The sequence below is a fragment of the Chroicocephalus ridibundus genome, chromosome 2 (genome assembly GCF_963924245.1).
Source record: "Chroicocephalus ridibundus chromosome 2, bChrRid1.1, whole genome shotgun sequence".
NCBI lineage: Eukaryota > Metazoa > Chordata > Aves > Charadriiformes > Laridae > Chroicocephalus > Chroicocephalus ridibundus.
The window spans coordinates 16,530,133-16,544,942 of NC_086285.1; positions in this window are offsets into that span (position 1 = coordinate 16,530,133).

The window sequence follows — 14,810 nt, forward strand, 5'->3', positions numbered from 1 at the left end:
GCTTCCTTTGATTATTTTCCCACATAAATGTTCGTTGAATACAATGTAGCCGTAAGATTTAGGGAACATCACTCCGATGTAGAATACCTGATTGATTTGATATGCATAAATTAGTAATTATGTCAAATTAGGGCCAGATTTTCAAACCCTAGATCCAGTTTATATGTGGTTATCTAGCAAAGCAAATTAGGTCTGTATATGTCTAAGCATCTAATTTGCAAGTGTAATCAAATACGTAAATATTCATGGCCTCAAATGCATTTCCTTTCTCATTCTGATGATATGTGGGAGACTGAATTCTTCCTCGGTGAAAATTTCACCCTTCATTTTGGTCATTTAAACACGTTTAGGGCAGTTGTATCACACTGCACCTTGATATTAACCTGTTGTATTTTAACCTTACCCAGCACTTCCAAATATGTGATCTCTGTTCAGTTCCCTGCAAATTCAACCATTGGGAATGATGTTTCTCATGGTAACTATCCATCATGGAGCACAGTTTCTAAACACGTTAGTACAGCTCAGCATGTTCCCCTCAGCCGGGGCCCAAAGCTGGAAAGCAAAGGAGTCTGGAAAGCACTGGAGCTGCCAGCTTTCCAGGCTGGAAAGCAAAGGAGTCTGCTGCAGTTGTCTGTGGCCCAAATCAGATGTGTGGGGCACAAGGTCAGCCAAGGGATGAGATGGGATGTTTTTGTGATAAAGGCAATGAAACACCTCTCTGGAGCACCAGATCCTGTCATCACATTTGCCACATTCCTCCTTTTGCTGCGATTAGAGTCATTTAAAACAAATGTTTCAGATGTGTAGACAGGTCAATATTTCAAAGGGTAATTTGAACATAGGGAGTCTCTTCCAGCAGCCTCTATGGTCAATAGAGAAGGACAGACTCCCCCAGAGGTGATCTGAAATCTCAAGTTAGACACTGCTACGACCAGTGTTTCTCAGTGTGGAATGTGCAATGCTTAACACTTAATAAATTAAATTAATTTTTAATTCACATCTATCCTCAAACGCATGAGCACACAAACAACAGGAGGGGGCGTTCAGAGTTTGGCCCCAGTTTTATTAGGTGGAGGTGACAGCCTGTGTCAGTACTACATAACACGGATATTCCTGAAAAGATAATGGGGGGGCTGAAATTTTTTAAAAGAAGTGTGAAACATTATCTATAGGAGCTCATCCATTAAGATAAAATTAACTATTATGGCTCTTTGTAATGGTATAGTCTTTACCGATTGAGTGTCTGATTTAGGACTTCAGCATCTCATCTACAGAGTTTTAAAAATTCACAATTAAAATAAGGGGAGCAGCACTTCAAATGAAATCCAGAAATCATAAAAATAACTACAAATAGTATATATTACACATAGAAAACAATATTTGATGTCAAGAACTCCAAGAAAGTGTTTTTTTCAGATTGTGGCCTCCAAATTAGCAGACACTTAATTATCTCTTCACCATCTGCCCCCGGGTAATACTTATCTCTTAGGGTTTGTGACAGTGCAAATAAATTATTCCCTGTGGCTTCTCCAGCAACAAAGTGCAGCATACAACACTTGAATGTGACTTTTGCTGATTCCCTCTAGCAGAAGGACTGGGTGAAGCATCGTGTTCTCTGCTTATTTAGAGCTGCAGATCAGCCCATTAGAAATGGCACAGACCCAGTTAGAACTTAAAACAGTATTTCCAAAAAGAAATGTGAAGAAAATTGGAATGAGAAGAAACAAACAAGAAGCAAGGTGGGAGCAGGAGCAAAGTCTTAATGAAGATGAACTTCAAGCCCAAGGGGATGAGGAGAGTCCCGCAGGCATCCACCTCCCCCAGCCCAGCCTCAACAGCAGGGAAAGAGGGGGCAAACAAAGGGTTAGCATCCATATCCCCCTCTTGCTGAGCACAGGGGATACGCGCTGGTTGCTGGCATCACCATGGGAATATCAGCTCCCACAGACGCACAGGGTGGTGTTGAGGAGCTTCTCCCTGCTCTGGAGCTGCCCGCAATCAGCATGGCACAAGGGGTGGTGCTCCCTGCCACAGCTCTCCTGGCCTCTGCGGCACCTGCACGGCCAAATGTGCAACAGCCTTTGCCTTTTCTGAGGCAGACAGGGTTGCATTTCTAGGTCTGAAAAACCACTGATGTGACAGGGGTCACTATGAATCTCTATCAAAGGAACTGCCTTGTACAATAAATTGGGGTAGTTGGAAAAAATGGGCATGACTTAAACATTTCAGAGCTACACACGTATAAATAATATAAATATAATAATGGTAATATAAACACGTTTAAATTTGGGCTATTCTTTGTTCCTGTATTCACAAGTTAATATCTTCTTATCATTCTTAGTAATATTTGCTGCCCACTTTGGAAAAAAAAAAGCTTTACTAACCTACCTTACCCATTTAGCTGTCATAGTCTTCTAGTTCCCTGTAATTGCAAATGTTCCTAGTCCTGAAATTGCTCCATCACTGCTTTTAATTTGGCCTTGTCTCTTGTTGTGTTCTGCTCAAATGACAGATGAATAATTGGTCTCAGTACCAAGCATGAAAAACAGAATCTTAGGGAAAGCAAATTAATGCATCCATCCACCACTGCAGATACAGTCCACTAATGAAATTATAGACTAGAAGCTCCCGTTATCGTAACTAACCTTAACCAGCGACATAGAGATTCATTAAAGAACAGGGCAGAAATTCAGATTTTTATTTAGCTGAGTCTGTAGCTTTGAACAAATTACTTCCAAAACTAATTCCTTTGACTGCAAAAGTGAAAGGTAACTTAAAAAGTATTCAGAAAACAACATATATTTTAATTGCCAAATTAGGAAGCTGATATTTAGTATTTTAAGGTTAGTGGGGCAGATATTGCTCTTATGGAGATCTATAAAACTATTAAATCAATTTGGTGAAGTTGAATCAGCTCAGAAACTAGAAGTTGCCATACAAGTTTAGATATTTTAAAACAAAACCAAAGTTTACAATACTAGTGATAATATAATTTCTCAGCTACTTTAATGATGAGTATACTTTGCTTGGATGAAGACCATCTCTGTCACATGCACCTGACAGTACAACATGCAAAGGAAATGCTGACCTGACTGCGGGGTTTGCTTGCATTTAAGGGGAAGCTGAGTAGGTCTCTTCTGTGGGTGACCATAAAGCACTCTGAAAAACTCAGGTTCCCTTCTTTTCTCCTTTTAAGTCCTCACAAGATAAACATAACTGTTTTAGGCAATAACACATGCCCTAGGTCCCAGTAGGTAAGTACCAGTTATGATGGGAATGGCTGTCGTACCCCCAGAAAGGGAAGGATCAATTTAGGGGCATGGAAGGCCCCACAGTAGTGGTTCAGGCTGCAGTGGGTACAGAGAAGTCAAAAGCTTCTTGGAGGGAAAAGAAGGTATTTCTCAATCACTGGATCAAAAGCGCTCTGGTGACTGTCACTGAAGCTAATTTCCCGTACTGCTTACAGTACTGTGGTTTTTAGTGGAACTTCAGATGTGAGTGCCAGCGCCTATCCATGTGAGAAGCAGACTTTTGAAAACACTGGTTGTAAATGATCTTGGTAAGATTTTAAAGCAAGTTTCACTGAATATATTGTCTAAAATCTTAACGGCCTGGCCCCTGACTGATGCAATCGAAGAGAACAACCTTTGACAGGTAAAATTAATGCTGTACAGGGCATCAACACAAGGTCCAGGGGTCAGAGCAAAACTTGGTGCCCGAGAAAGTGGTTAGTCGCCAGGCAAGTCTGAGATGACGTCACATACACAAATGGACCGGGATCGTGGCTTTTCCGTGGCAATAGAGCAAGTTGGTGCGTTAGGTTACCATTCTCTGCAGACACCAACAACCATCCTGCCAACCATACCTCAGCAACACAAGATATCAGGGTCCAGTTTCTTGAGAGTGTGTTAGAAATCACGCTTTCTAAATTTGCTTTCTGTTTTTTTAAGTTTCTGGAGTAAACTCAGTTTTTATCATCAAAGAATTTAAGTTGAAAAAAGAAACAATTGGTTTAATGTGTTTGATTGTATAATTGAGACTATGGATAAAATGGGATCAAATCACCTAAACAAATGCACTTCTATGTTCAATAATATTTTCTAAGCATAAAGATGGCATCATCTTAGGAGCAATATTAGTTTTAGAGGTATGTATTTCATAAGGCTTGAAAGTTTGCATTCTGTTTATAATTGCATATTTCGGTATGGTAATCCTCTCTCTCAAAGTATGATTTTACACAGGTAAAGTAAACCAGGCACATCAAAAATCAGAATAGAGATAACATAGCATAGCTAAATCTGAAATTTGGCAACTCTTGTGAGTTCAAAGCTTGTTTTATTCTTTAGATCATTTAGTTTGTGGTCCGTTGATGTCATCAGTAGAGCATAGATCTTTACTATAGGTATAGCTGTTGCTTTAGCGTAGGAAATTGCCACACAGAGTTGGAAACATTGGTGTGTTTTAGTATTTTGTTGGTGATATGGTCAAAATGAAGAATTTTAGAAGAAAAACTTCCCAAGTTTTGGGAACTTAAAGTTTTGCCTGTGCTCTAGAGATAAGCAGTGTCATTTGCATCTTGGAAAGTAAAGCATATGCTAAGAATCAGGAAGGGCATTAAAGTGTGCCCATCAAGAAATCATATATTCCACTCTTTATTTCCATAAACAGCCTCCTTATTTGTATGAGCTGGCAGGAGGGGACTAATACACCAGCAAATGCTTCTGCATGTTTGTGTGGGTAAGCACTAGCATAGCTTTGATGGCCACAATGACCACTGCCCCTCAGTGTCACGGCTGGCAAAGGAAAGAGTGCACAGTCCTCTCTGCAGAAGGCTTGTGTCACTGTATGTGGGCTGGGGAGGGAGGTAGGAGGAGAAGTTTGCCCCAGGATGCAGAGATAGATGTGGGTAAACACTGAACAAATCCTGAGAACGAAAATTAACAGCCCCAATTGCAGTTTCCTTGGCGCCGATGGTCTTCCAGCTGGAGCACAGCCTTTGCCAAGCCGCTGAGATAAGCACTTTGTCAGACTGCTCGTCTCAGTGCTTTGGAGCAATGCCTGACTGTGGCTGGTGATGGCAACCAGACGCCATCAGCCAAACCCAATTTCAGGCATTTTTATATCTAGTACATCAAACTGTTTGTCCTTGTTTCTCTCCTGGTGTGTATGGTTCATAGATCTGTCCTCCCAAGCTGCTTACCAGTCATTGAGTCTTTTTTCCCTGCCATTCCTCCAGATTTGTTTACTGGTCCAGGTTACCTATTGTGCTTCTGCTTTACCTTGTTGTTTCTCTTGACACAGACAAAATTGGCATAGTGAAGGTGTCTCATTTAGAGACTTCTGAAGGTTCTAAAGCATTGCAATAGGGTACAGAGACTTGCCTTGAGGACATTTGTCTGCTTGCAACACAGGCCAGAGCTTAACAAAGGACATCTTTTAGCTGTTTGGTAGCGTAAAAGTGCACAGTCGGTCTCCAACAAGGTCCTGACAGACATGGATCATCATTATCATTAAACCAATCACCACAACTGCAATTAATTTGGACCTCTGTAAGCAGACACATCAGGTTTGGTATGCGATACAATCTCTGAAAAAAAATAACAAAAATTTGTTTCAGTGCTCTGCGTTGAAGATTAAGTTTTTAACAGAGCCAACAAAGGATGTAACAGCTCCCTTTCAATGGGAGCCTGCATTTTCATTTCCCACCTCAGATTTAGTGGTACTAAAGTGATTCTGCACCTTTGCATCAAGCAGATATAGGGGGAAAAAATTGTTTTACAGAAGTATAGGCATGAAAAAGATGGGTTAGATGATACATTGAATCCAGCTATCTAATTACCTCTTTGCTGATGGCCTCAAAAAACCCTTCCCACAGGTAAGTCAAGTGATGACAAACACGATTTCTCAGGGACATAACACCTCCTTTCATTCCTTGTAAATCAGAGTGACAAGACAATTATACGGAATTCTCCATAGAGAAGAAGTTATGGTCTCAGCAGAGATCCATAGAAAGAGGCAAGCAACAAGACTAAGCAGTAAGGAAAATAACATGCACATAACCTTTACCTAGCATTGAAGTACCAGAAAACAAAACAATCTAATCGGGATTAGGACCCACTTTGCATATGACGCTCTATGCTGAATTTGTAATGAGAATGGGAGAAATCTTGCTAACACTTGGGCACCTTACTCTGCTACTGGTGATGATGATCCCAGTGTAGAACATCCTGAAAGAACGTGAATGTCTGTGTCAATGTTGTGCACAGAGTTATGTCTCATCAGCAAAAACAATTTGGTTGGAGGTGCTGAATGTCTTCAGATCCTGCCTTTTCTAACAAGACTCCTACATTTAACCTGGAAGTTTCAGGGAGACATCTCATAATAGGCCTTTCCATACTATATCCAGCTCTGCCAGATCAGCTGAACAAACAACCTTCAATGATGAGATTATTGATATAAAAATGCCATTAAAATCGCACTCACTAGTGTATGGAAACCTGGCAAGGCTTCGTGCCTTATTAGATACAGACTATTTCAATATAAAATGTGACACAATATATCTTGTATCTCTTTCTCACTTGCTACTGAGGTTTGTGGATACTGGTAAAATTTACCTTTCAGTTATGCTTGGGCTAGTAGACATTATAATGAAAATATTTGACTTAAATTAGATGCAGAAGATAACCCAGCTGGTAACTTTCCATCTTGTCAGGAACATTAAGCCCAGTCCCTGAAATAAATTGCTTGTTCAGTTTCATATGTCTTCTGTGGCTGCATACCCTGCTACAGTAAGATGGAAAGAGACAGATTCGTCAGCAACCACACAGACCAGGCCCAGAAATAATTCAGCAGAGATTAGGCCTTGAGTTGGCACAGTGCCTGGGAGTGAATTACATCCATGCCACAAGACTTAGTGGTCTTTCTTGTATATTACTATATATTCCTACAGTGACTTAGTATCTAGCTCCATTTATTTACTTTTTTCCTCAAATATCTTCAAAACATCAATACCATAACTATTAGAAGATTTCTAGTGATGACATGTTTGGCACCCAGAAGCCTCACCTCTCGAATTTATTTTGGCTTTTATACATCTCTTTGCTAGTCACTTTGGATTCATTTTGCTGTTCTTTGTCCTTCCCACTCCATTTCCTGGTACCAATTTCTATCGATGCAGTGTGAATGTGGCTGTTTGGCCAGCTCTCAGGCTTGAGAAGACTTCAGTAAAAGTACGGGAAAGGGAATTCTACTCAGAAAAGTACAAAGATTATGAGAAAAAACATTCAGAACTCTGACCTTCTGCCAAAAGATTGACTTTACACTGGTTGGCAACGGAGCTCCACTATTTGATAGCAGCTGTCACTCCATGGAATATCCAAGGGATATTGGGACACTTCAACAGAGGAGCTATTGCATGGCATAGTGACACTGAACTCTGTAACTGAGTATTTGTTTGGAAAGCACTTACTAGTAATAGCCAGCACTAAACTAGGCTGTTTTCAGCACTGGTGAAGTATCTCACGTACCTTTTTTTTTTATTTTCAGCTCGAGGGCTTTTATTCAGGATATGGCAAATGGGATCGTTGTGACCTCAGCTTAGCTCCATCTGCTGATAGAGACGTTATTTTTGGCTGTAATGTCACTATTGCTTTAAATTATTTAGACTGAAAACTTTCAGGATGAATTTCACAAAGAGATGCCTGCAATAGAAATCATAATGTTTCCTGTAGCATCCTGCTCTGGGACAATGTCTAGAAGGAAGAGGAAAACCTGAGCTCAGCTCTCCCTCCTGCATGTAAGGAAAGGCTGTGCGCAGCTTTCTTAAGAAACTCGGCTCCTGTCTGCAATGCAGTACAGGTTTCTGACCGAACTTCAGATTAGCTGGCTAGGACCCCACTAGAAATCAAGCGTTGGTGCCTGGGTCTCAGGAGGTGGGTTTGTCCTGTCCCACTGGCCATTCTGCTGCTGTGATGTGAAGCACAAAGCGGCTTCAAGCTTCTGAGGGCATGTGCTCAGGGGAGAGAAAAGCAGAGAAAGGAAGCAGGACAGCACAGAGACACAAAGTTTATGGGAACCAGACCAGGGATCTTTAAATCTGCTTCCTGCTTTAGTTAACTTGCAATTAACATCTTGCATCTGAAGAACAGATCTTACCATATACTTCTATTGGTTCAGTCCTCCGGCTGAAGTCAAGCAATCAAAAAAATCATGACAGGTTGAAAACAAATAAAAACCCCACAGATTGTGCCCTTTGGTTCTGAGCCAGTAAAGTGTACACTTGGCAGTCTTTCAAAGACTGAGGCACGCTTCTTAGCAAGAAAATCCCTGCAAGTGAAAATTCCCACATAACTGTCAGACTCCGAGAACCATGGGTTGGAGAAAAAAATACGGTGTTGCAAATCCTGCTGTGAACTGTTCATCCTGGATTGTTTTGCTTATTTATGTTACAGACAATGACCACTACAGCCAATGTCTAGCCCATCTCCATCCATTCAAAATACAACATGACTGCTGGTATTGGTCAGTAATGGTGGGTTTCTGTGTCAGTTTATAGCTAGGTCTCTTGAAAGACAGCTGGTTTTGGCTTTTGGGCAACACTCACTGAAAGCACTATAGAAAGAGTTTTGTAGAAATGTCTTAGGAGGTTGCCCATCCTGTTCTTGGTGCACACTGCCCTTATCGCCGAATGCATGACCACATTGGCAGCACAACTAAGTTTCAACAGAAGAAGACTGAAAGGCTATGGACACCAAATTCACATCCCACCCATGGAAATTATTTCTGCCTAGCAAAGCTGGAAATAAGAGTTGTGAAGTGCATTGGTGAAGAGGGCTGCACAGCTGCTACCCGTATTAAACATTTCAGTGGAGGAAACCTCACCCTATAAAAGTCAGTCATGCCCTAAGCAGCTTTTTCAATGAGGAACTCTCACCAAAATTGGTGGAGAGGAAAAAGGATAAGGCAAGGGATATACGTTTATCATAAGTAACCCACTGAAATTACTTGCAAATTTTCATAGATTTCAATAGAATGGGATCCACTTTCAATAGGATTTCATAGAATGGGATCCACTTTTGATGGAGAGCAGATGAACTCCATAGGATGGCAAATCCTTTAACTTTTCATATAGTTTAGTGCAGGAATTTGAAGAAGGGCATCCTTCCTGACGTGCACGTACTGACATGTAATCACTGTTGTACTATTCCCAGCCTCTTTATAACCTACAAATTAGGTAGAAATCTCATCTGCTATCTGATCTCACATGTTATCTTTGATGCCCATCTTTACATGACTGAAGAATTCAAACTCATTAACAACTATGAACGGATTAACACAGATACAATTCAACATAAAACAATTGGGGTATACATCATTCTACAAACATCTTAAGGTTCAGTTTAAAATATCCCAACTGACTGTCCAAAGTAACATGTCTGGAAAGCTCAGTTTTTGCTTTCACCAGTGACAGCTTACAGAGCTGAATCCCAATCCTGGACCTGGTCACCCTTCCGAAGCAGATTTCCTCACCTACCCCATGCCTTTCTGAAGTCAGCAGCCTCAGTATGTGTATCAGCAACTGTCATTTTAGCCCCAACTGCAAAACTGGGCCTAAAGAAAGAAAGAAGGAAAGCAAGAAGGAAAGAAAACACTTCATTTCTGATAAATCAAATAGTCTAATCAAATATAGTCAGGACAGGCCCTGCAGAAATGTATTTATAACACACAGGATGTTAAAACAAACAAGTCAGTGATAGAGGGAGAATGACTCGAGCAAGTTAAGTGTCCAAATAATGCATCAGGCTTTGAGTTGGCAAGAACGCTACAGAACCAGATGTAGGCTGTGAATCAGCAGCTCTGGAATGCCAGCACAGAAAGAATGGTAGTAATGATCCAAGGGGACACAGAGGCATGCAGAAACTCTTCCAAGACCATTTTAGAAAAGCACATGTTTCTAACATATATATATTCCTGCGATGGTAAAGTAATGTCTCAAACACTTATTAGCTTAGTTCATCAAAGCATTAATTGAGGTCAAAAAGAGTTCCTGAGGTCTTGAACAGATGAAATCTTCTGCTAACCAGACACTATGGCAAAATTTAAAATAAAAAAATAACATGCTTTAGAAAGACCTATTTGCTGGAGTGTGGAGGCAAAATACTGAATTACTGCTGCTTAGTTTCCAAAATACAAATTCCATAGGCTGACTTCTGCTCTGGCTGGCACTGCGATGGGCTGAGGAACAAGCAGAGGGGAGTGATCCTGTGCTCCCAGCAGTCTGGTGCCAAGCGCAGGATTCCTTTCAGCGGGTGGGGATAAGAGACATGCTGCGGGCAAGAGCAGCACTTGTCCCCAGCTAACTTTGGCTGTTTGCTAAATAGTCTTAGGATAGATGCGGGTCCAGCGGGAGGGCTTGGCATGTATCCGTATCCTCACCCTGCTGATTGCACTCTCTCCTTGGCAATGGGGGATGCAGGATTATTGCAGTACCCAGACTTCATTACTAAAGATCTTTTGTACTCTGTGAAGAGGTAGTTGTACAGGTCAGTGGGAGTCCTTATACCCTTCGCTTTTGGGCTGTGTCACTCATTTCTTCACTCCTATGAGAGACGAGGGATACCAAAACACCGTTTTGTCTCCTTGGTCCATTTGAATTCATATACCCTGTGCACTCCTAGAGAAAAAATAGATTGTGTTCACTAGAAAAAGCAAATGAAGTTTCTGTTTCTGGAAAGAGGAAAAGCACATGATACTGTTGGAAGAATTATATTTCTTTCCATGAGTTAAGCCATACTTCAGGAAATTTTGTGGGGGTTAGAATATAGCTACTTAACTTCAAATGTTACTTACCATTTTTAGGATTAATTTTCCTTTTCTTTACTTCTTTATGTTGAACAGAAAAAAAATAATTTATAAAATTCTAACAATAACCTTTCCTCCAAGTTTCAACCCAGAAAAAATCTTTAAAAGAATTTCTTTTGGTTCCCCTTATCAGCTGACTTAGTGGGAGTATACCCTGCTCTGCTCAGCATACAAAGAGACCATTGTCAGATTCAGAAAACACCTCAACACTTCATACAGAAATCACATGAAAGGACCTTCATGGTGACCAGATGGGTCAGTTGGCAAGAGAAGGACTGATAGCAATGGGAAGCTTACTCTGTGCGTGTGTGTTTATAATTACCACACAGGCTGCTCAGGATATTTTTACTTCTTTTTTCTTGTGGCTCTGCTGTCTGCAAACATCTTTATGGTTTCTATAATCTACCTGAAGATGCTTTTGCCTTGAAATCCATTTCAGCACTATAAGAAAGGAACAATCCTATCACCAAGGATGCAGTAATTGTTTTCTTCTTTCGAGTAAAAATTAGTTCTAGCTTTGACTAGTTCCCTACATTTCTTTGGCCAAGTTCAGCATAGCAATGCTGAGTTCTTTACAGAGAGCAGGACAGTAACTCTCTTGCTTATGCCTGTGGTAGTGAAATCCCTGGATGTAATTTGGATGAAAACAGGAAAGGGGGAAAAAAAACCCAAACAACAACAAAATATGATGATAATTTCTAGTGTTTCATTCTGCTTCTCAGTTGAAAAATCCAATCCATGGATTGTGGTCAGGAGAACATTGTTTTTAGAGGACAATTGGAAAAGCACCACTCTTTAGACTGGTGCTGTACTGTGCTCTGAGGCACATAGTTAAATGACATTCTTTTCAGTCCCACTATGCCCAAACGAAGACTTACGGGTAATTTAATAATAGTCTGTGTGGGCCTTCTGCACTTGTTGCAATTATAGCCACAATTGTGTTACTGAAGGGAGCAGCAGCACAAGTTTTGTCCCATTCCTGAGGAATCTCAGTCCTAACTCGATGAGACCACTGGCAGGATGAGGGAGTTATGTCAGTCTGCTATTCATCCGTCACTCGCTGCTGCCCAGGTTGCTCACAGCTGTGACAAAAATGGTAGATTGGGTGCTGAGGACACCTCTGTGCTGGGGACCTGCCTATTGCTCCATCCAGAACACCAAGCAAATACCTGGCAATAATATGCTGCTGATGATGGGAGAGTTGACCCAAACTGTTTGTAAGAAGCATAAGGATATGTCTCCCACTGCAAGGCCCCTGGGCATTTTAGAAATTCTGAAGGGTTTTTTTTGTACTGTTTGAGCATGAAAGGAAACTGCTCAAACCTTTGCCTATTTTTTGTTTTGATTACCGAACGAGGAGCTTAATCTGCCTTACAATGTAAAAACAAAAGCTGGTTCCTGTTCAACACCTCTCTTCTGATAAAAAACTTGAATGTAAATCAAAATAAATAGATCAGAATAAAGAACTGACGTGTATTTCACAGGCAGCTGACCTGCTGTGCCTTCTAAATACATACAGAGAGTGTGTGATCTTGCATCACTTCTTTAGGTGATACAGATATTTTGCTTTCCAAAGTAAAAGGCAGAAAAGACGAATGAAAACAAAATGTGAAAAACCCTCAACCAACTCTATGCTTAATGGCTTGTATTTGCAGATCAAATAAAGCAGAACTGTTTGTAACTGTTTCTGAAAAGCTTATGGGTTTTGATATTATCTCACTGAGCAGAAAATCAAGAAATGGAAAAATGAAGAAACACTTCATTTGTAAAAGTATGAGACATCAACAAATGGATTAAAATAAGATGATCTGTGTCTTGAACTAGAGATCAGGGGTATGGCTCTGTGTTTGATTCTTTGCCAGTTGTACCCTTGGGACTTTGTCTTTGTGCTTGTAACCCAGGCAGAGAAATGGCATGCAAGGGAGAAAAGTGCTGGAAAGGCTCATTAATGCCTATGTAAATAGCAGTTCCTGCCTTCTACGGGCACTGGGAATGCTTTTTTCACAAAGATTCAGTGAATACCCAAGCAGCGTCAACACTGAAGGACCCTATATTGCTTTACAAACCTTACACAGACGTACAAGGTAAGATTAAAATGCATCTACAAAATAGCTGACTGATCTGCAGCTAGAATTGCCCTATTAATTAACATTTTGATATTGAAAGGTTTCTTTACATGCGTCGCAATCTAACTGCTATCAAACACTTGGAATCTGTTGGTGCAAAATACAGTGGATGCAGAGCAAACAGAATGATTACGAGTTTGGCTGAGCCTACATATTCTTTCTGCAATTTTACCTGGTTACATTCCCGACTTGAATTGCAAGATCATAGATGACGATAATTTCACACTGAGCAGCAAAAATACATGCCCTAAGGAAGAAAAAAAAAAAAAAACACAACAGTTCATACTTTCCAAATGAATTAAAAACTTTTCTCACAGTAGTTTATGCAGAATTGCTCATGGCAGATTGTCAGACAGCAGGCAATCATCATATTATGAAAACAATATAATACAGTCAGTTGTACAGACAATGTTTGTGATTTAAAATTATATAGCTTGCTAGTGGAAAAAATGTTTCAAGTTTTGTCAATGATATATTCGTTCCTCTGACAAAATAATTAAACATTCAGCTGAAAAGGATATTTCATTGCAGCAACCTCAGAAATATCAAAACATTTATGATAGGCATCCATTGCCTTCATTTGCACAGTTGAAAGGTAAATCATCCGTCACCTGATTGATTATATCTATGACAGCCACTGAAGCTCCATTAACAGTATTTCAAAATATAAGCAAGTGTAATGCAGTCAAAGAACTTGAATTTTGGCAGTGTGTCATCATATGCATGTAATATTAAGAGTTGATACTTATTCTTCAGTCATCAACTTGACTCATCTAAAAATATAGTATGGCAAAGCAGAAAAAAATCAAAAGGGAATTCATTCAACCAAAATAATTCTTTCATACTTTTATTTCAGCAAATAAAATTTCCATTGCCTTATTCATCACCTTTCTCTCATGCCCCCTGTTTCCCCTGCCCCCCCACCTCCACCCACCGCAGTTCTTTAGGAAATCATAAGCATTGCTGCAGGGTTAAAACTGGACAGAAAAAATCATAGAAATTTTTTGAATGAGGACTATTGCCTATAGATGAATCAGTCTGTGAGTACATGTTTCAGGAGTCTGGTATTAGGATACTAAAACATTTCCTATTCTTCAAATCTTACACCTTGAATTATGTAGAATTCATTATTTTCACTTCTAATTCAATCGCAACAGTGAAAACATTATCTTACATGGAAAAATGAACTTAAAAAGATTGCAGAAATTTGCAAAATATTGATACTGTTCTTCTATTTAAATTTAATTTTGACTACACAGGGTGTGACTTTTATGATTTGAGTCTCAATTATTGAAATACATTAAATAATAATAAGGACCATTTCATAATCTTTCATAAGCTGGAGTTTATGAAAATGAACTGTGCATTTGGAGACAAAAAGAAAATAGCAAAAATGCCTCCTAACCTAACGTATGGTAGCTTATTTTTTATGTGACTGACTTTATTATCCCTTCCAAAAAAGATGATCGGTCTGATATCCACATAAAACAATATATAAATTAAAAGGAAAATTGTATGCTGTGCTCTGCCAGTGAAATGTCTGATTTCAGTTGTTGCAAAGTGTCAATTAAATACATAGTTATACACCGTAGACCAAATTTTTGAACCCTGTGTGGGTAGATAATTTCAATACACAATTCTGTGCCTAGGATTTGTTTTCATTCAACTAACTCTATTTATCATTCAATTTAACATGCATTCATTGATAATAACATCTGTGTTCCCACCTGGTGGGAAAAGCACATAATAGTCCATTATTGGCAGGCTATTTAGTCAATCTGCAAAGGACTCCATTCTGAAGCTGATTGTTCTTTACTTTTCTTT